The following is a 22,612-nucleotide window of genomic DNA, read 5'->3' on the forward strand; positions in this document are numbered from 1 at the left end:
TTTTGGCATGCGTGTTTGCTTTTGGGAACCCATTGCAGTTTCAGGCTTCTCTTTTTTAAAGAAAACCAGCCTCTGGATGTCTATAGCTGGGTTTTGCAGCGGGGATTTGTATTTATACCAGAAGATAGCAGCCCCAGATTCTGCTTTCTACAGGTGTTAAACTGAGGCTTATTGGAGTGCTTAGCTTTTGGTAAAGGCCATCTTGTGAGTTCAAAACTGAGGTATAATTTGTACAAGGAAGCTAGTGCTTTTATCCACTAAGATGTGCTTGTTGCCATTAATTCTTCGTTACTTGAGCATGAAATGTCATGTCAGATTAGCTTTTTGCCTAGATCTAGCAATGTTTACTAGACTTAGCCCACCATGGTAGAAGGGATTACAATGGAGCTGCGTATAATCCAAAGCACTGGCACTGTCTTCGGAATGTGCTGTTCGATGGGAGTCTGGTAACAGCTAAACTCAGCCATCTGCATATTGCTTATCTGACAAGAACTCTGGCAGCAAATGAGCGGCAATCATGATCGTATCTGTGGGAAGCATGGCAAAGAGGAAATTGGATTTGGCAAGACCAAGCGAGAGACGGAATGCTTTCCCTTAAAGCCTAACGGCAACAATGTACAAAACAATGTTCTAAGGGGTGGCAGGGAAAGAAGAGGGGAGCATCTTTGCTTCCATTTTGAAGTATGGCTGGAGATCAGGAGTGTGCGAGAAATAATTGAGTTTGGACTTGCTTCCCCACCACAAATGTGAAGCAGTTGTTGCGTTCGCGGGAGTTTTGTGGGAATGAAGTGACACTATAGCAACAGAGGTTGTTTGTAACTTTCCCTCCCACGCAGAGATATAACTGTCACCCTCCTCCTCCAGCTCCCTTAAAGCTCTTTCGCTTCTCGGCATCTTCCTCCAGCTACTTGGTTTGGCAAGCATCCCTAAAGGACTTGCTCATTCACAGATGCCTGTCAGCCGCTGCTCAGTGGTGCCATGTGGGGTGCCATATTATATCTCTCCAAGATATGTGTATCTCTCAAATTCTGCTGTAGGAGGGACTCTGTTTTAGCACCACTAAAGCTCAAAATTTCTGTGGCAGAATTCACCAGTTTTCCATAGCCATGACCCTTATTTAGATTAGAGAGTTAGACTTTGACGGTTTGGAGGCAGTTTCTAAGGATAGTGTGGCTTCAGGAGAAGATTTGTATTATGTTCAGGCATGGTGTGAGATACATAAGGATTGCAGCATCTTTTGGATTAGGTTCAATCTACATATAATTGTCACTACTCCAAGGGTAGCCAATGTGGTGCCATCCAGCTGTTGTTGGACTGCAACGTCCACCAGTCATGGTCAATGGCCAGAGAAGACGGGAGTGGCAGTTCAACAACAGCTGCATAGCACCGCATGGATTTCTCCCGCACTATGTGGTGGACACCTGAAACAACGTCCACCATGGGAGTAGTAGCTCTATGTAGCAGCCATATGGGCAGAACAGCTTGCCACTTGGACCACCCACATCACCTGGAGAGCCATGCATAATCGCTTTTGCCATTGTCTTCATAACAATGGTCCTTCACTAATATGTGTGTTTCCCCATTACCATTGCATTCCCTGCCACAAATTTCTGCATCCACTGCCTGTGGTCAGGGCATGCATTTTCTGGCAAGGCCTGCAGGTATGACTAATGACCTACAGTGGAAAACAAACGACGGGCAACAAAACAGCATACTTGTTACCTGTGCAGTTATCCATTTGCATTCTGTTCTGTCTGCTATCGTAACTGCGATACTGGATCCAAAGACTGCTAGGTCCAATAAGACTGATCTTATCCTTAAAAAACATGTTTTATTTTCCAAAATATGATTTCAGGCTGCTGGACATGTGTTTGTCACTCCCAGGCAGCAACTCCTTGGACAAACCAGGCGATTCTGTTAGCAAAAGGGTGGGATCTCGCTAGACTTCAAAAACAGGCCTCAAGACCTGGTGGGTCCTGGTTTGTTTAGAATTCATTTTAGCCTTAAAACCTTATCTTAAGCCTGTCAAAGTGAGGTTACTTCCATGCAGTGACTCTCCATGCCTTGGCTAAATCGAGTACAGATGGTCATGTGGATCCACTCAATCACATGGAAATATTTAACCCAGGGTTTCTCTAGAGCAACCTGTCTGTTATGTACTGAAGTTCTCACCCTGGGCCAGCAGGGGGATACTGTAGATAGTTCAGGTCCACATATGCAAATAAGGGATCGAAAGTGACATTCAGTGATTGGATAGTTACAGAAAGTTGTTACAGTTACGTTGTACTGGAGTTCTATATCAGCAGGCTGGCTGAACCCTTCAGTTCAGTTCTGTTCTGACCTGTGAATAAACAAGAGCTGTTTGGAGAATCGCTGTGTCATCTGATATGTTCACCCACAATCTAACACTGTCATTATGGGAGACTCCTTGTTTTGGAGGACCCTTGTGTCAGCTGCTCCAGATAAGGCCATAAGAAGTTGCCCAGCCCTGAGGATTTCAGTGTGAAGGTAGCTAAGGAACCAGGCTGAACCGTCAACAACACTTTGCCCACCAAAGGGCATTGTCTTTTCACGCAGCGGCCTGCCTCAAGCCCTTTGGTGTACAAAGAAAGGGAGAGAGTGGCAAGCTACACTGTTAAAGGCAGCTGTCTTCACACCCTCCACTCTGCTCATTACAGCTGCTCAGCAGGAGGCCGGCTGCTTTGGAAAGCCTGGCCTCACACTTGACAAACCTGCCTCAGAGAATATTAGGGAGATGTGACACAGAGGCATTATCATCCATCTTGTGCTTGGAGGTTGCCTCAGGCTGATGGTTGAATTATACCGTATGCTTTTATATCATCTGCATTAGTCATAGCTGTGATCTGGATTGTTTCCTCTCTTCCTCAGTATGCCATATCCCTCTTTCCCTGTTTCTTCTACAGAACAGATTTAAAGAGGCTAACAAGCCAGTGCCGCTGCGTGAAATTATTATACACATATCCGTGCAGTCAGGTTTCGACATGAGGGAACCTTGAAACTTTCCACGAGAAAATTGCAGCTTAAATAGCTGCAGACCGACGTTGTGATGATGGAGGAGAAACATCCTACTGACTTGTTTATTCACACACACATATATATACTGATAGGAGGTTATTGAAATTGTTTAGGTACTTCTAAGATTACAACAGACAAAACGAAACAGAAATTCGGTACGTCTGACACACCTGGATTACTAGCAAGATATGAAAGGATGGCATTTCAAAGCTGTCCCTCAAAACTAAGGAGATGAAAGATGCTTCATAACAGCTGCCAGCACCCTTATTATAGAACAAACCAAAGCACAGCCCAGCAAACATTGGCCCATTTTGGCAAATGGGGCACTACTCCATCGACATCAGTATGTCTCCATCCAGCCCCCACCTGCTTGCCTTCTTTCAAAAACTATATTTACTAGTATATCTCTTACTATAGTTAAGGAGAGTCAGAGAGTCAGGAAGTGATAGCAAACTTCGGTGTGCCCTCCATATTTAGGGGTAGTGGTGGTATCCTGCTTATTGGTTCAGCAGGTCCAAATGCTAGAAATTTGAATCTCTAACAGCTTCCTGCTGTTCCTGTACCACCAGTACAAAAAGTGATCCATTGCTGTCAAGTGGTAGGGCAAAGAGTCCATTTTTTGTTTTAAATTTTTATGTATGCAATTCTTTTAACTTTTTGTGTAATTGGTTTATATGTTCTTATTGTACTGCAAATAGCTTTCAGATGCTCATAGGAAGTGACTCATAAATGTAATAAAATATAGTAATAATGTCAAGTTTATTAGTTCATTGCAAGCAAGATCCAAAATGAAACCCACATTCTGCAAATGCATGGCAAGTGCAGTCAATTAGGCAGATTTTATAATCAAGTTAATGAAATTTGATTTAAACTGCAGTGCGCACTGCTAAAGCTCTAAAAAGATGTATACACAGTTTTGTTTGATTGTGAAAAACCTTTTTTCATTTGTAAATCCAGCTGTAAATAATGCAATTTCATGACTTTAAGAGATGACTTTGCAGCATATGAAATAAGGCAAGATGCTAATATGGCATTGATTATATTTATCTATTTTTCTGGAAAGAACCCAGACAACCATCCAATCAGTAAGTCTTGCTCCTGTAAACCTCCTCCATGGGCCAATCCAAGGTTGATTTTATGATGTTTGTAGTAGTTTAAGTATTTCAGTAGTTCTTCCATTTTGTTTGAAGAGAAGCTTCATGCCATTGCAACAAGGAACTGTTCAGTATATGAAAGGATGGATCAGTCTGTCTCTGTTCTGCATCAATTTCACAGGTGTTCATTCCTAAATCCATTCCTAAATCATCCCTTTGACCTAAGGCCACAATAATCTGTTATTTTTTTTCTTTTAAAAAGTACAACATTCAGATTTAAATATGTATTTTATCTCAGGGTATACACATCTAAACACAGAATCATAGAGTTGGAAAGGATCACAAGGGTCTTCTAGCAACCCCTCTGCAATGCAGGAATCTTTTGCCCAACATGGGACACAAACCCACAACCCTGAGATTAAGGGTCTCAGGCTCTGCCAAGTGAGCTAAAACTTTTGTGACATACACATTTTTAATGCAGATTTAAATGGGGTTTTTTTATTTTAAAAAAGCAGAAAACTATCACACAATTCAGACAAGTGAAAATTCTGGAGGATAATTATGTTACGGTCCCTGAATTAGTCTGGGAGATGTGAATTAGGTTGGTTCACTAAAAAATGTGGGCTGACTAAAAGTGTCCTCCATTCATAGTTCAGTAGGGGTCTCCTTAAATTGACTCCTTATCTTGACAGGAATAGTCCAATCATGCTCCCCTCACGCCCCAGTCTCTCATTCTGGTGCATTACGAAACCCAAGGTTGTGCCACTTTTAACCATCTATTTTCCAGGCTCATGCATGACGCAGTAGGCAAAGACATAAAAGGTTGTTTCCGTAATAAAGCCTGTGTTTCTCTCTCCCGACATTACAGCTTTGCCTTATAGCAGGGCGCTTTCAAAACTGAGTGAACTGACAATCTTTCCTGTCTGCTGTGCGATGCATAATTGAACTCAATTAGATGTCAAAACTACCCAGGGATGCATTAGAATTCTCTCTCTGTCTCTCCTGGACTTGCTCTTTCTCTGTGTAGCAGAAGATTGCTCTTCAGAGTGTCTCATCTCTTCTGCGGCAGTAACAGCAGAAACGTACTTGAATTAAACTTTGAATGGAATAATTTGAGCGCCACCCCTTGCCATTAACGCAGTGGGGCTGTCAGCCCTCCTTCCTAGCTTGCCTGCTTAACATTGCGCAGTGTTCATAACAGGCTGACAGGAGAAAGGAAGAGCTGATCACAGCAGCGTGATGGTGGGAGAGACGGGGATGGTCCTGGCAGTGGAAAGCACAAAGCCACAGGAGGAATACAAAGAAGGATATTAACTAAGTCACAATCACTCACGATCAGTTTGCTTCACTTTATTCCATGGCTCCCAAGGGACACCTGAGAAGTGAAACATGATTGTATTTTGTACTGCAAACAGAAATGTGTATGGTTCAACGGTGAGCTGCATCTCAATCGACAAACCCTTGAATTTCACTTTGCCTTGGCATCGTCACTTATTCAATCACTGCTGGAAAATTAGTGTATAGAACTGAATGCAGAACAGCTGGCTGCACTGATATGGGCGATGTTGCACTGAGAGAACAAGCTGGTTCCAGACGCTGTGGCAATGCTATGGTAGCAGTAGCTGCCACCGTTCTGACAGTGTCACAGGAGCAAAGCACCATGCAACTGCTATACGGCCCAAAAATAAGCAGTGTGAGAAGGCATAGTGGCAGAACCAGAGAAGACTCATTTGCCATTCTAACAGTGCAATCCTATAATGGTCAGTCAGTTTATTTCAGTGGGGCTTACTCAGTGCTTTTTTTCTGGACGGGGGGATGCAGGGGTACACATACCCCTAAACATTTTGTGAATCTAAGTTTGGCCTCATTGAGGGGCAGTATTTCAACATGAGTAGAAAAAGTACCCCTAAACATTATTTTTTAAAAAAGCAAGAAAGCACTGGGCTTACTTCAAGGTAACTGTTAAAGGATTACAGTCTGAAAGACTTTTAGCCTTCGTTGGATGTGCTGCATTGGCACCATCCTATATATCAGATTCATTGTAGGAAAAATATAATGGGATTGGAACTGCCGGTGTTGCAAGCTGCACAAACTCTTCTTTCCTCACAGACAAGGTGATTTACAATCTTTGGTCCAGGTTTCTCTGCGTGGAACTCTCTGCACATTGATAATGGATGGCACCAACGAGTAACCAAGTAAGGAACAAGTAACCACTGGCAAATTGCATTTCAGTGAAACTTTTTTTATTATTTAGAAAAATCTTCCTGAATTAAATAGGTTATGAAAGTTTTTTTTTTAGAGATCATTTCGGTATTAAGAGAGAGAGAAAAATGTAAATAGTTATTGCCAGTGCTTTTCCCCCCTAAAAAATGTTTAGGGGTACTCTGTTTTGACTGCTCCCCTCACTCTCCCCTCCCAATCCCTGGACGAGGGACTCAAGGTGGCGGAGGCGCTGAGAGGACAGGAAGGGCGACGGCAGAGTCAGCTTGAGCGAGGAGGGGCGAGCACACGCCGGCTGGCTATAGCCCAACAGGAGGAGGAGGATGCTTCACAGAGGACAGTTTTGCCTTGTGAAAATAACTTCCTTGTGGGCAAAAATGCATATACAGCACCATGTGTGATGAACTCATATGTGTGTTTTTCACCATGTTTATATGTGTTAGATACAAAGGTTTCACCTGAAATGGTTCAATGGGAATACAGTGGACCCTCTGGATATGAACTTAATTCTTTCCGGGGGTCCGTACGTACCCTGAAAAATCCACATCTAGAGGTGCCACTAGTATACACTTCCAGGTTCGCTGCTTTTGCAACCTGAAAGTTACGTTACCCAAAGGTAACATAACCCAAGGGACCACTGTAGTAAATATGTACCTGGAATCCCATGGGAAGGAATAGCAATGAAAAATAGGGGTAGCCAACATGGTGCCCTCCCCCGATGTTGTTATATAATTTGAGTCAGATTATATCCAAAACAGAATGCTTAAAACACCAAATTAAAAAACATTGTAGGGTATGTGCTGAGCCTGAACAGAAGATGGAGATTTTGATGCCCACAATTTAATTTCCACAAAATCTGCCTGTTGGAGATCTCATTATATCAGACATGCTCCAACAGTTGTGGGTCGTTGGCACTAATTCAATGAGTAACGAGGGAAGTAAGAGCTTGAGGGAGTTAATACTTTGTGTTCATGTGGCTGTCAGTCATGAACAGTTTAGTCCTTGTGACAACCATGTCGGCAATCCGTCTTGGCCCAATTGCTCTTTGAGGGATGTAACAAAAACCGCTGTCATAATTGCTGCCAATTGACCTTTCCTTGCCGGTGATGATTTCTGAGTCTGACGGAGAGCTGCAAGTGGAAACAATGCCCACAGGTCAAAGCACGGCTTAGAAATAAAAGTAAAAAATGAGGAACATCAATTTGGCAGCCGAATGGAACTTTTTGATAACATGGAGGAAATAAAATCCACTGCTGTGTAGCTGAAAGTAAAACTCAAGTATACAGATACTTTTCTTTCTCTTGTGGCTGATTTATTCCCTCTCCTGATAGACCTCTGTTCATGTTCTCAGCAAGTGAGACAGATGTTCTGCCACACTACATAGCATACAATCTAGGTTTAGCTTTGACACCTTAATTTGCTCTGGGCAGGTGATAAAACATAGAAGAAAATTGCATCATTGATCTATGCAATCTACTTCCTGCAAGCAAAGGCCTTGAAAGAACTAAGCACATTTGGATCCTGTGTAGCAAAAAATGGTGTTGGTAGGATCTGGTATACAGAGGAATGTTAGCCCTCTCATCTTTCATCGTTCTGCTTTGGAACATAATTGCAGATTTGGGGGGGGGGGTGTTTCCTTTAAAAAAAAATAACACTTCAGTAGAAAGGAGCAGATATGCCCATAAAATACATACAGTGGGAAAAGAAAAGTGAGCCACTGATAACCCAGGGAAGAATGTGATTCATGTTAAGTTGTGGGCGAACATATCAGACGACACAGTGATTCTTCAACAGCTCTTGTTTATTCAGAGGCCAGAATAGAACTGAACTGAAGAGCTCAGTCAGCCTGCTTATATAGAGCTCCAGAACAATGTAACTGTTGCAACTTTCTAAAACTATCCAATCCCTGAATGTCACTTTCGATCCTTCATTTGCATACAAATTATCCAATCACTGAACATCACTTTCGATCCTTCATTTGCATAACTATCTACAGTATCCCCCTGCTGGCCCAGGGTGAGAACTTCAGTACATAACAATTCAAGTCTTCCTTCAGCTGTTGAATGCAAAAATGAAGCTGTGGTCAGTCATGATTCCTGAATCTAGCAGTGATTTGATCATCCCATCATCTCCAGATGGGGAGCCAGGCCAGGTTTAGGGCTTAGAGTTGACTGCTGAAGATAGAGAGACCATAGCACCTGAGCTTGTTGCATAGGAGCCCCCAGAGGAACCTCTCAGGCCACTGTGACCTATGGGACCAGAGCCTAGACCCTCACAGGCCCTTTCCAGTGAGCCTGAAGAACCAGCTGCCTCCCACTTCACATCACCAGTCCAGTAGTGCAGGGAGCACACTAGGAGGGAGACTATGTATGGGACAGAGGAGCAGTTCCCATCTTCAGGCCAGGTGGTTTAACCTTTAAAGCTCTGAAGTTCTCTACAAAGCGGCAAGCCTGAAGCAACTCGTCTGAAGTCAGGAGCTTACATGGCCTCAGCTTGCTCTCAACCCTTGTTGAAGCAAGCTGCTCACTGGGAGCTATCCGTGATCTAGAGACCTTCAGCCACCCTTGCTTCTTCCTTCATGATATCTAGCATTGGACCAGACCATGATATATACATGAGATTGGGTTGTCAACATAGTTCCCATGAGCCCCAGTGTGCTGGTCAGATGCATCCACAAAAATGTCTCAGTAAATATCCCCTCAAAAATCCACAATTCATGAGAGACAGTTCCTGCTGCTGAGTTTTATGTTTCTACTGATGTGGCGTCTCCTCCACCAAACATACCGGTAACTACTTAAACATGCTTACATTTCACTGGATGCCAGGATTGGAAACTCAATCTCTCTTCTCTTGTGAACAGAGAGAAAATGTGAAGGATTTCTCTCTGTGACTAAACACTGGTGTGACTAAACACTGGTGGGCATGCTTGCCTCTTTCTGCTCTTTTCAGTGTAGCACCATTTTTATTTATGAGGAACCCCCATGGCAACAATTTTCTGACAGACACCCATAGCACTTTCTCAGTATGTCACTTACCTGAAAAGTTTGGCCTGAGGCATTGCTTGGAGGGATAAAGGCAGAATGGAAAATAGAAACAGCTTGTAGCCTATGTGGGATGAATGAGCTGTATCATAGGAAATATATTTTTAGTCTTTTTCAGCTGCTGATCACCACTGACCCAATGGCAAGTATAGATCAGGGATTGCAGAGATTCACCAAACCAAAAGCTTCTGGGAATAGCAGACAGTGCTTTATCAAAAGCAAAATTTGAATACACACAGTTCAAATCATGCTCAAGGTGGCTTATAACATGAAAAAATAAATATCAAAAGTAATCATAAACTATAAATAAAATCCTGCTTGTTTAACTTATATGCAGAATTCATCATGCGAAAGGCTGGGCTGGATGAATCCCAAGCTGGAATTAAGATCGCCGGAAGAAATATCAACAACCTCAGATATGCAGATGACACAACCTTGATGGCAGAAAGTGAGGAGGAATTAAAGAACCTTTTAATGAGGGTGAAAGAGGAGAGCACAAAATATGGTCTGAAGCTCAACATAAAAAAACAAAGATCATGGCCACTGGTCCCATCACCTCCTGGCAAATAGAAGGGGAAGAAATGGAGGCAGTGAGAGATTTTACTTTTTGGGGCTCCATGATCACCGCAGATGGTGACAGCAGTCACGAAATTAAAAGATGCCTGCTCCTTGGGAGAAAGGCGATGGCAAACCTAGACAGCATCTTAAAAAGCAGAGACATCACCTTACCAACAAAGGTCCGTATAGTTAAAGCCATGGTTTTCCCAGTAGTGATGTATGGAAGGGAGAGCTGGACCATAAAGAAGGCTGATCGCCGAAGAATTGATGCTTTTGAATTATGGTGCTGGAGGAGACTCTTGAGAGTCCCATGGACTGCAAGAAGATCAAACGCATCCATTTTTAAGGAAATTAGCCCTGAGTGTTCACTGGAAGGACAGATCGTGAAGCTGAGGCTCCAATACTTTGGCCACCTCATGAGAAGAGAAGACTTCCTGGAAAAGACCCTGATGTTGGGAAAGATTGAGGGCACAAGGAGAAGGGGACGACAGAGGACGAGATGGTTGGACAGTGTTCTTGAAGCTACAAACATGAGTCTGACCAAACTGCGGGAGGCAGTGGAAGACAGGAGTGCCTGCCGTGCTCTGGTCCATGGGGTCACGAAGAGTCGGACACGACTGAACGACTAAACAACAACAACATAAATAAAACATTAGAAAATACACAACCAAACTAAACAATTTACACGTACATCACAAGATCTAAAATAAAGATTAAAAAACAACATAAACAATACCAACAACCCTCCCCAAACCCCTCATACAACCTGTTAGCCCTGTTAGCTGGAATCGGGCACCCTCCTAGACCAGGTGGAAAAGGCCTGCAATGAAGGGAGCTGGTCCATAATCCATTTTCTACAATTCCAGTTGGGGGTATCATTCCTAGCATCACCCCTAGGAGAGTTAACAGTGTAATCTTAAAACTTGCATCCTTGCAGTCCAGTGATGCCACATAGTCTATGCCAGTTCTGCTCTGTTTTTGGTGGTAGCTTACTAGGCAATGAAATGTCTTAGGATCATTCAGCTGCTACCAAGGCAGAGGGGAGCTTGGGTTCAATACATGCATGAGTCGGTCTCATGCAGAGGATAACCAGCCTTGGAAACTGGATGAGTGGGAGGTGTATTTCTTTGGACTATTCTAAATAACCTTTATTTGATAATGGGGGTTCTCTAGAACAATTAGGACTTGCCAGCAGTCCTAATTTGGCCCACGAGCTAACTTACCCTAGTGATACTCACCTGAATTCACAAGACATGTTAGATAAAGCTATGGCAGCAATGGAACAATTAGAAGCCAGTGCACTCCTGCCATTCAAATTTAAATTTGGGTTGTTATCAGGGTCATATTGGGAGCTCTGATAATCAGCATGGCTTGCATCTGGTGCAACTTCAATTTGTTGCCCAAGGCAAGCCATGCTGCCAGGGTCAGATCCACTTGGTAACTTGGAGCTTCCAAGTGGATCGATATCATGGCTGCGATTTGACAGAAATGTCAAGAGTGCTCCGAGTGCGACTTGCATTGTGCTCTTTTTAAGTTTGGCACTGAATGAAAGCCACACTACTTTGCTCAGGGGTCAGAGCCACTGACGTCATATAGTATTGGGTGACTGATAGATGTCACCCAGTTGCATCTGGCCTGCTGGCAGAAGGAGGTTCCCCATTTCTCCTCAGAATGAAAATGAGCAGGAAATTTGAACATTCCTGCGGATAGATTGCAATTCTATTAAAATGTTCCTTTAACCCCTTTTTATCTGAACTCCTGGTTTTCTAACAAAACTGCGCAGATAAAAAAGTTTATCATGGTAAAACTGTGTGTGTGTGTGTGTGTGTGTGTGTGTGTGTGTATCCTTAAAGGATTTATGGAATTCATATTGTGGTTGCTTGGAAAGATTTTGTTACTGGAACCGACACGATTCTCACTCTCAACTTTGTAATTTTTCATTGTGATATGTGTGGAATACATCATGGAGTGTGATGCTGACCCACATGAGTGTGATGCTGACCCATCCTGGATCTCATATAATACCATTTCAGCTATAGATATGTGCTGAGCCTTTTCGACCCAGTAATGTTTTCCTGTTAAGCTTTTGTATAGCAGAGACATCGTCTGCTTCTGCGTTAAGGGAGAATTGGGAGTCTTTTCTTAAAAACCAAGTTCTAAAGCCAGAGACAGGATGTTCTTCTACCTTTAAATCAGGTTCACCCAAACAATCAGTCAAAGCCAAGGGATGTATATTACATTACTCTTAGAAAACTGTATCAGTTCACTCTGAATTGCACAATTCAGATTGCTTTCCAGGAGGGCAGGAAGGGTGCTGAGAGGCAGCACAGTCATGGCTATAGCTTTGTGGGGAACAATGACACAGAAGCTGCCAATTCATGGGACTATCCATTGTAATGAATGATTACCCATTTTTTAAAAATGCATTAGATTTAGGGTGAACTAGACATGACTTTTACCTAGTATTTTTGTGATGTGTGGCTATGTGTGTTTTTTCTGCAGAAGGTAAAGGTAAAGGACCCCTGGACAGTTAAGTCCAGTCAAAGGCGGCTATGGGGTTGTGGTGTTCATCTCGCTTTCAGGGCAAGGGAACTGGCGTTTGTCCATAGACAGCTTTCTGGGTCATGTGGCCAGCATGACTAAACTGCTTCTGGCGCAACGGAACACCGTGATGGAAACCAGAGGGCATGGAAACGCCATTTACCTTCCCACTGCAGCGGTACCTATTTATCTATTTGCACTGGTGTACCTTTGAACTGCTAGGTTGGCAGGAGCTGGGACAGAGTAATGGGAGCTCACCCCGTCGTGGGGATTTGAACCGCTAACCTTCTGATCAGCAAGCCCAAGAGGCTCAGTGGTTTAGACCACAGTGCCACTTGCATCCCTTTGTTTTCTGTAGAGTTGTGGTCTAGGAAAAGGAGCAATTTTCCAAGAGTTTCTCAGAGGCAGGGCTCCCCATTAATAGGGGTAGCAACACAGCTTCTTTGTTTTTCCCTAAAATCAAGTGACTATGGGTGGTGCAGTGTAAATGCACCAGCACACATGCCAATTTGGTTTGTGGGGTATATTTGTACTGCACTGAACTTGCCGCTGCCTTAACCCCACCAGCAGTGACACAGCTACTGGGAGACGGGTTAAATGTTTCCACCCCACTACTGAACATAGCTCAGTGGTAAAGCACATGCTTTCCATGCAACAGGTTCTGGATTTAATCCCTGGTATCTGCAAGAAGAGTTAGTAACAGCCCCTGGTGGAGGTCATGAGGAACAGCTGCCAGTCGGGGTAGACAATATACTGAGCTACACAGGTCAGTGGTCTGATGGTATAAGACTGATTCATTTGTTCAAAATGGCTCCACTATACCCCACTCCTGTCTTATCCATAAATGAAACCTTTTCTAATCATAATAATTTATATTAATTTATGAAACAATTCAGTGTGTTCAGATATTCACATGCATTATTTCATTGTCCATTGTACCAATCCTGTGCTGTCCCCCAGAATTGAAAATGTGGGGCTAACATGGCAAGACATTGGCTTTTACTAGCATTACATGCTGAGGTTTTAATTAGGGTATTTGTTTGGGGTTGTTTTTGAACCGCACTTTACTTCTTGCCACTTCGCTGCACTAGCTCTCAGATGTCTGATTGATTTTCAGTTTGGTCAAGTTTCAAAATTTATGGTTTGATTTACAAACTCCAGAAAATCGGGTACATAATTAGTGAAAACAGCAATATAAGACAACATGTAAACAGCCTGTGCAAAGATTGCCAATCTGGAAATATAAATTGGCTGTTGTAAACAAAATGTAAGTACAACGCTTTCAATGCTGACCTTTCGGGCCTGGGGGAGAAAAAAAATCCAAATATTCTATCAGATGGGAGTTAAAATGTAATCAACATTCATACCGCAATCCTCCCTCCGGCAGCATAATAATTTCAGATTATTGGCCTCTTCACCTTCTTTTCTTCATATGGTACTGCATGAACATTAACTACAATTATCCTATGAAAAGTTTCTCTCTGTAAAGATATATTATTATGCATTTCAGAGCACAACAGAACGACTGTATCAGCATAACAATGCTTATAATGGCTCTGTTGCATTTTTAAAGGCTTGAGGCCTGATATATAGCCAGGAAGATATGTGCATGAAAACAAGGCTGAGAAACAGCATGGCACTTCCATCTCTCATTTTATTTTTCTTCCTGTCTTTCCCTTGGTGAGCTTGAATTTCAGATACTTCTGAGAGAGGCTAGATTTGGGTTGACTATACAACTAACTCATTCGCAGCAATTTTTTTTAAAAAAAATCCCAATACAGAATTGTTCATGCTCGTACTCAACATTCTGCTTTCAATCTAGATTGGTTGTAGATCCTGCCAGTCACAAGAATGGGTGTGGTTGCTTGATACATGTTTTTAAAACCCTCCCCTTTGATTAGCTTATCTACACCTTTTCCCTCCCTGCACCTACACCGGGGAAATGAAGAAGAAAGTGGTGATTGCAATCTTAGTATATGTTCACCCACAATGCCATTGGTCAGGTGTGGATACATGGCTCCCTCCAATATTGAAACCACCTATGTCTTGTTTCAAATGGACACAGTGTGGGATAATGCAGAATTTATCTGCAACGACATTTTGTTTTTGGAATGAAACCAGTTTCTCAAGAAGTTCTTTTCATGGGCAAAAGGTAGGCAGTAGAGCAAGAGTCTGTGTGGACTAAATAAAGAAGTATCTAGTCTCAATTGATTCTACAATAAAATGTTCACAGCTTTTGGTTCACATACCCTTAACTTTAGAGCTGTACTTTCCCCATTTTTCCTCTGTAAGGAAGATAATGTTCAAGGATATTATGCTCTTAAGACCTCCCCTGAGTCTCCTCTTCTTTTTAAATAGGAATTTGTGGTATATAGAAAGAACAGAGGCATCTGGGAAGCCAACTCAAGATGAAGTATACATAATTCAGTGTGAACCCATGTTGGAATGGGCCCTGTGCCCTACTTGGTAGAAAACAACCCACAACTTACAACACAGTCAGGAGACACACCCCTGAGTCTTCTGTATTTGAGGGCTGCTTGCTCGGTCCCTGCTCTTGCCAACCTAGCAGTTCGAAAGCACATCAAAACGCAAGTAGATAAATAGGTACCGCTCTAGCGGGAAGGTAAACGGCATTTCCGTGCGCTGCTCTGGTTTGCCAAAAGCGGCTTAGTCATGCTGGCCACATGACCCGGAAGCTGTACGCCGGCTCCCTCGGCCAATAAAGCGAGATGAGCGACGCAACCCCAGAGTCGGCCACGACTGGACCTAACTTTACCTTAAGTCTTACTTTTAAAATAAAGAAGTATGTTTTTAAAAAAAGAAAAGGAACAATAACATGAGAGAAGGTGGGGCCTAGAAATTGTCCATCAGCAACGTGTTGTATACACACTCAGGCAACTCAGGATGTGTTAGCACCTTAGTGACAGCAGATGGAACAGGCAGATACCTGGTCATAATCTTCCCCACTATAGGGAGTGTATTCCTATTAATTTTTTTCTAAATTTGCATCTATCCATATAAATAAGCATGTGAAGATTTTATACAGATCTGTGTCGTCTTTTACCGTGTGTGTGTGTGTGTTGTACTAATTCTTCTTTAGTGATGCATAATTTCTATTCCTTTTAATGTCTCTCATGCAAGATCAATCAAAAAGTTAAAGCATTTTTTGAGTTATTTAAACAAAGTGACAGTTCACAAGAACGTAAACTTCCTGTGAAGTTTCCTCTTTTCTCCTTTGGCAGAAATTGCTTGACTGATTATTATCTTAATAATACTGATAGCTTTGCTTCCTCTTCAGCATCCCAGCTCCAATACCTTTGTAGCACTCTGAGAGGGTGGAAAATAGTCATTGAATGACCGTCTCATTCTTATGAGCCTTAGAGTTTTATTTATTGTGTGTGTGTGTATGTGTGTGTGTGTGTGTGTGTGTGTGTGTAAGATTTGGTATTCTAAGCAAAGATCAAGAATATCTACTTTTCGCATATCTTCCCAGAAAATTTAATATGTATATTAAACTAAATGTGGCCCAGCTATATAACCATCTAATACCTGGAGAAAAAGATTTGATCATTCATGCAAATTATTTCAAATACTTAACAATTACGCTGTAAGATCCAATCCATTAAGATGCCTTTGTGAACAATAATTCAGTCAAATGGAGAACTAATTGCCCATTCACAGAGAGCACTGAAGGCTCCCTACTTACACAAGCTATTATTATTACCTGTGCCTCAATATACACCTCAAATCCTTGCCCTATGGCTAGTTTTACAAAACAAAGCAAAAAAGTAATTGTGTCACCACAAGCATTTTTCTATATTTTAATTTCATTGGAAGGCTGCTGTTTATTGGCACTGTTTAACTGGGTTTCATTTCTCCTTTATATGGGATTTAAAGACTAAAACTGTCCTACTGATAACCTATGCATGAACCATTCTGCATACTGTTTTCCTAATCCTATTGCAGCCAATGGGACTGTGCTGAAGTAAGTGGGCAGTAGATTACAAACACCGTAGAAGATTAGGCTCACTGGAGAGTGTATTACACTGTTCTTTCAAGCTGGACCAGGTAAAGAATAATAGCGAAAACAGGAGGAGAGTAATGAATAACTCCAGAAGTGCCAGCAAATGCATACTTCACGCAACATAAAAAAGAGGAGCTGTTGATGAAAATCTGCTCACTCCCACATCTTAATGCAACATGGTGTCCAAGGATGTGGCAACCCTTTCAGAAAATCATAGCTTCTTTGTGATCTTCTTGTTACATTACACAACCAGGGCCTTTCACACATTTTCGCAGTCCCCTTGCCATATTGCATAGTAGTCGGTGTCTCTCAACTCTGTACATTTCTCATTACATATTGTGCGTGTGTAAATAATGTTTATATCCCATTTGTCCTCAGAATGTCCTGTGAGATAAATAGCCATTAACAAATGGAGAAGCTGGTAATAAACTCCTGACACATACGACCCCTGCCCTCCCTTAGTCCAGCATTAATGTTTTGCCCAGTAGATTACAGCAGCTCTCAACAGCTTCATTCCAGGCAGTTGGTTATGTTGAAATGAACCAGGGTTTTGTTGACTCCAGGTTTTTTTTCAGTGGGAACTTGTCGGAACTCAGTTCAAGCACCTCTCAGGTGGGCGCCGCTGCCATTAAAAGAAAGCAAGGGAGTTTGTGATGAGTTCCAATACCTCTTTTTCTAGAAAAATAGCACTGCTACCCATTTTCTATAAAAGTATCCACCAATGCGGGCTCAACGTTAAAATGTGTTGCATAATCAGTAGTTGATCAATGGGGGAAAAGATGACTAACTGGTTCTTGAGTAGAGGCATTTAGTCCAGTTTTTATGACTGACTGGCTACACCCAGCCATGAGGACAGTGTTGTTTTGTGGAGCACCAAACCAATCTATGCTCCATGGCAACTTTACATTGGTCTGGTATCATATGTGCAAGAAAATAAGCCTATGCAAATATCTGTTTTAAGAATGATGCAGTACAGTAGAACAATGGTCTGGTTTGGTTTCATACCTAGCATAGCGAGGGCCCCGGATCCCTCCAAAATAAATACACAAACACAAGTATCTTGGGTTAATGGGATAAAAAAAGCCACAACTTTTATTGGTTACAGATGTGAGAGGCTTGGCTTAGGCAATTGGGTGAAGCCAGCCTATAACCTGACTCCTGCCTGACTGCAGGAAGTCTCTTTAAGGGTCAACCACAGGCAGCGGGGAGCCCTATGATGTACATCAATTGAGCCCGCCTCCAGGGTCATCTTTGGGGTCATGGCATGGCCCTAGCCCACGCTTGGGCTTCGGACAGGAACCACACCCCCGGATCCCTTTAACGGGATACCCTTACCGTGGAGGGGGCTGGTGGAGGCAACAACCTCCCCTTCCCGAAGCAAAAGGAGGCTGCCTCCCTGACGGCGCCATAATTTAAACCAACACTGCCACGTCCCCAAACCCAATTGGCTGGTTGGGAGCATGATGCGGCCGGGGATGCTGCTGACGTGGGCAGTGTTCCTCTGCCCACTACCAGGTTGCTGCAGGCTCCAGATTTCCACTTGCAAAGCAGCCCTCCAAAAAGGGAGAGCTGACTTAAGAAACAATCCAGTTTCTGTGGCTATGCCAGCATTCCACCAGGACTTTTTGTGTGAAAGGGAGAATTGCCTCTCCAAATGTGCAGAAGCTATGTAGCAGAGACCTGTGGCCAATTATAAGGTCCCAGCACATGGTCATCCTGAGTGTTCCCAGGCATCTGGAGAGACACAACTTCTTCGCACATGGCACCAAACACCTGTATAATACTGTTGTGAGCTGCAGAAAACACAGTTGCTGTGGAAAGTGTAGCAGCTCTGGGATACTTAGCTTAATAGTCCAGAAGTACTAGTTAAATAAGAAAAAAGAACGATCCAAAGAACGTATTACTGAAGAATAACAATAATAGTTTACAAGGAAATAACGTGGTTAATGAGTCACATAAAACACCAAACGAACAGTTCAGGCAAATTAGTTTCAAATTTAATTACACTGAATTTAATGCCAGCAGAACCAGTTTTCAATTAATGCAAACTATACCAATGCAAAGGACAGCTATAGCCCCATTTTGTAACAAATTACTCCTTCCTTCCTTTAATCCTTTCACTCAACCTCCAGCATTTATTCTCCTTGCTACATTTGCAATGAAGTGTGAAATATCCCCCCCCCAACAAACCAATTAGCACCCTGTGAGGGGAGGAGGGATTAACAGAGGTCTTGGGTGAAGCAATTTACACCTCAAATTCATATTCTGCCAAGAAAACATATTCTGCCAAGAAAACAGTGAGTTGTAGGGTTATTTACAAAGCTGCCCACTCTTTGTATCATAATGCATTTCGTCCAACTGCTCACTATGGCTGCAGCAGGAGTGTGAACTTTGCATTAGCTGTGAAGCGTTTGGTCATGTGGATGCATCTCCTGTAATTAAATGAAAAGGCAGAGACTTATTTTGGGGTTTAGGAGAAGCATGAAAGAAGAACTGTATATTAGGATTAGAAGAATGAAGTTTAAATTGTAATGGCTTCAGTGATTCTCTACAGGACAGAAAGCAGACTGATAGGGCTGGCGCTACCATTAGGCAAAGTGAGGCAATCTCCTCAAGTTGCGTCAAGATGACTGGATACTGAGAACTCACAGCAGGGAGAATTCATTGATATGCCAATGGGGGATGGAGGGGGTGTGTCAGTGTAGGGTAGTCATGTCTCCTGCTTAACAGAGGACAATCATCTGTTGATGGAGTGTCAGAGAACAGTGCTCTGTCAGAAGGTGTTCTGTATTGGAGAGTAGTCCAATCCAAGTCTAATTTAAAGATAAGAAACCCATCATCTCCAGGTAGGATTCAGAATTCTGTCTCAAACCCTGGGCGGTTGCTACCATTCAGAGTGGAAAGTACTGAACTAGATAGACCAAAGGTCTGACTGCCTATAAGTCAGCTTCCTAGATTCCCAATGTGTAATCAACAACCTTTAAATTAAATACAGTACTCTGTAGCTCTAAGGAAAGCTTTTATTTTTTTTCAAATGGCAAGTTTACTCTCAACTATTCATGTTCCAATTTACTCAGAACAAATAAAAGCCCATTGTAATTAATGTACCCATTATAAAGCTCTGATCATTATTTTCATTTGTAAAATGTCAATTTCCTGTTAACAGCAACATATATCTCATCCAATGCTATTATGAATGCTGTTTAGTGCATGTTGCTCAGTAATGGTTTGTGTTTTTTAATATTAAAAAGTCAGATTCTGCTCAAACCACCCTGATATCTGCAGGTGTAGGGCTGTATATCAATTCAAACAACAACAACAACAAATAGATGAAAAGGAATTCATGAAATCTGACAAGTAAATGAATGGAATGCTGCAAATGAATTATAGCATGGTGTAATGAAGTACATGCCTGATAATAAGCTTGCTGCAAGTTTGACCTAAAAATGATTTCTTATTTGTGAAAGAGCTGGTCGAGGAAACAAAAGCATGTTCTGGCCAGTCACAAACAGTTAAGATAGCCAGAAAGGGTTCTGGAGTCATTGGACAAGTAAGTTACAGTTGACATGTACAGCCAAGTGGTTGCCCTGACTGATCTGAGCACCTTGTCCACATCCTCTAGGCTTACCAACTGAAACTCATCCAAACCAAAGGACTAGATCAGGCATGTCCAACAGGTAGATCGTGAAGCTGAACAACTGTGGCTCCCCTAAAAAAAGCTCAACATTTTAACTCCTCCCTGAAAAAACTCAACAACTTTCACCGAACTCCCCTAAAATGGGCCTTCCTCCTTCATAAAAAAAGCTCAACAACTTTGACCTGAACCCCCAAAAAGGGGTTTAGTTTTTAACTCTGTGAGTAGATCATAGTCTCTTGGGAGTTGGCCACCCCTGGACTAGATCATGCGCCGGAAGCCCCTTGAGATTCATCTGCTACAACAGGAGAGTGGAGTCAAGATGCTTGTGAGGAGCAGTCTACTCATGCATATCAATTTCATCCTGTGGTGCTTTGGTTTCTGGCAGCTGAAAGCTGATGGAGTCTGTATTTTTAGGCACCTGCATGCCCTTAGAGTCAAGGGCGGCAGTTTGGCAACATTTCTGTGAAGTAGCTATCCATTTATTGAGGAATAAAGATATCTCAACACTGTGGGAGCTCCAGGTCATCCCATGAAGAAGATTTCTCCAGAAGGCACATCTGGAATTTTGAGGAAGTGCTGTGGGTGCCAGTCACAAAATGGTTGGCATAAGGTGTGCATAGCTGTCAATGTTTCCCTTTTTAAAAAGGGAAATTCCCTTATTCTGAATAGGATTCCTCAGAAGAAAAGGGAAAAGTTGATAGCTATGAAGGGGTGTGGCATAAAACTAAATGGCTGCCACATCTAAAAGAGCATAAAAAGAAACAGGTTCAGATAGTGTGAGCCTTCCCCCACCCCCAGTTTGCATTTCTTAGTACAGAAAGTATTGATTTGATGTGTAGAGATCTTTCCTGTTCTACTTAGTTAAGAGGGTTCTGGAAGGTTTATTTCTGTGTGAAAGAAACAGGCAGAAGGTTTCTAATGTTTGGGTTATTCCTTCTGGGAAGCTGAGTACAACTGGTTTAAACTGGTTCTGTTATCCTTTCTGTCAAGGTCATGCTGACTATAATAGTCAGGCCAGGAGGAGCCTGAGTTTCACACTTGCTCTTTCTATCTGTTTGTTGTGGTGTGGTGTTCTGTTCTGGTGTTAAGGTCTAGTCTTATTATAAGTTATTGTTAAATTTAAGTTAAGTCTGCTGCAACTGGATTTCTTATAGACTGTGCTAATCCTGGATGTATTAGGATTTGTGACTATTATGCTCATTTGCCTTCAGTAGCAGTAAAGCTCTGCTGGATAAAATACAATTGCCTCTGGTCTAATTTTTTTTAGAATCCTGCAACGTGTAGCTACTGCTACACTCCCTGACCTGTACCTCTTGTCTGTTCAAAGCAAAAGGGAGGGTGGGTATCCAGTTCTGCCATCCAATGAAATGTGAACATATCTAAGGGTGCATGTTCAATGTAGGAGAGGCCAAGCCACTGCAAACAGGAATTGGATGGGAACAGCAAGCACTCCCTTATGCATTGTGGATTTTAAGGGAATATTGACTGGTGGGCACAATAATGGGTACCATGTTGACAACTTCTTTCCTATTTCATTTGTCCTATGACATTTGGTTCTGTGATGTATAATCCTGAAGCTTAATTTCCACACGAATTCAGTAAAAAAGAAGTCCCTGGAAAACCAGCATCCTATGAGAGCAAACAATATTTATTCCTCCCAGATGTGGATTCCATTGGTTTCTTGGCCTGCAGATCCAATCATTTCTGACCAGCCTCCCAAACACAATGTCAGCAGAGCAATATTCTTTAAATATTAATATAACAAACTCTTTACGCATCTTATTGCTAGTACTCACAGTTTTCAGCAAATATGCCATTAAACTATAATTGCAGTTAAAACTTTCTTTCAGATTGCCCATCATTTAGCAAGATGAACCAGTGTTAATTGCTGGGAATATATTTCAGCTTCTATCACAGCAATGATCTTAAGCATATGCAATGTTGCTTTTTTAAAAAAATGAATGGGGGATATCAGCATACATCAAAGAAGCCAAATTACTGGCTTTAAATGACTTAATTAAAAATTGTCTTAGTAGAAAAGTAATTTTAAAAAGTTTAACAGCTGTGCATCATTATTACCTTAGTCAGAATAGAATGAGAATTTGGATAAAACATGGTAGCATCTTTATGTTTTAGAACCCAATAATTTGCACAGGAAGTTATGTGGCAACTAGCTAGAATTATAAAACTCAACTAGAATTTAATTACTCAGTTCAAGCAGGCTGACAAATAAAAAAGTAAAGGAAAAAGCAAAATGTGTGTGTCATTTTCATTTGTGTATATTGTGATGAAGGTTGTGTGTCACCTCCAAGATCTGCTGAGCAGGGGCTTCCAGGCGCTCGCCCAGGGCTGTTGAAATTGAGGCACAATGGAGGCTAGTGTCTTAAAGTAATATGGAACAAGTTACAAGAAATTCCCACTAACCATCAGGAAGAACATTCTGGCAGTAAGAGCTGTTTGA

At 42.1% G+C, this 22,612-nt stretch overlaps 1 pseudogene across 1 annotated transcript in view; it reads right to left on the reverse strand.

The window, feature by feature from the left end:
• Positions 1-7,305: 7,305 nt before the first annotated feature.
• LOC309342770 (junctional adhesion molecule A pseudogene) overlaps positions 7,306-22,612 on the reverse strand; it is a 51,205-nt pseudogene continuing 35,898 nt past the window's right edge. Inside the window, exons 2-3 of the transcript in view lie at positions 11,188-11,421; positions 7,306-7,480 (exon numbers count right to left, since the gene is read on the reverse strand). The product of the transcript in view is annotated as a junctional adhesion molecule A pseudogene (transcript). The remainder of the gene's footprint in view (positions 7,481-11,187; positions 11,422-22,612) is intronic.

Source organism: Podarcis erhardii (assembly GCF_964252035.2).
Source record: "Podarcis erhardii genome assembly, chromosome: 5".
Lineage (NCBI taxonomy): Eukaryota > Metazoa > Chordata > Lepidosauria > Squamata > Lacertidae > Podarcis > Podarcis erhardii.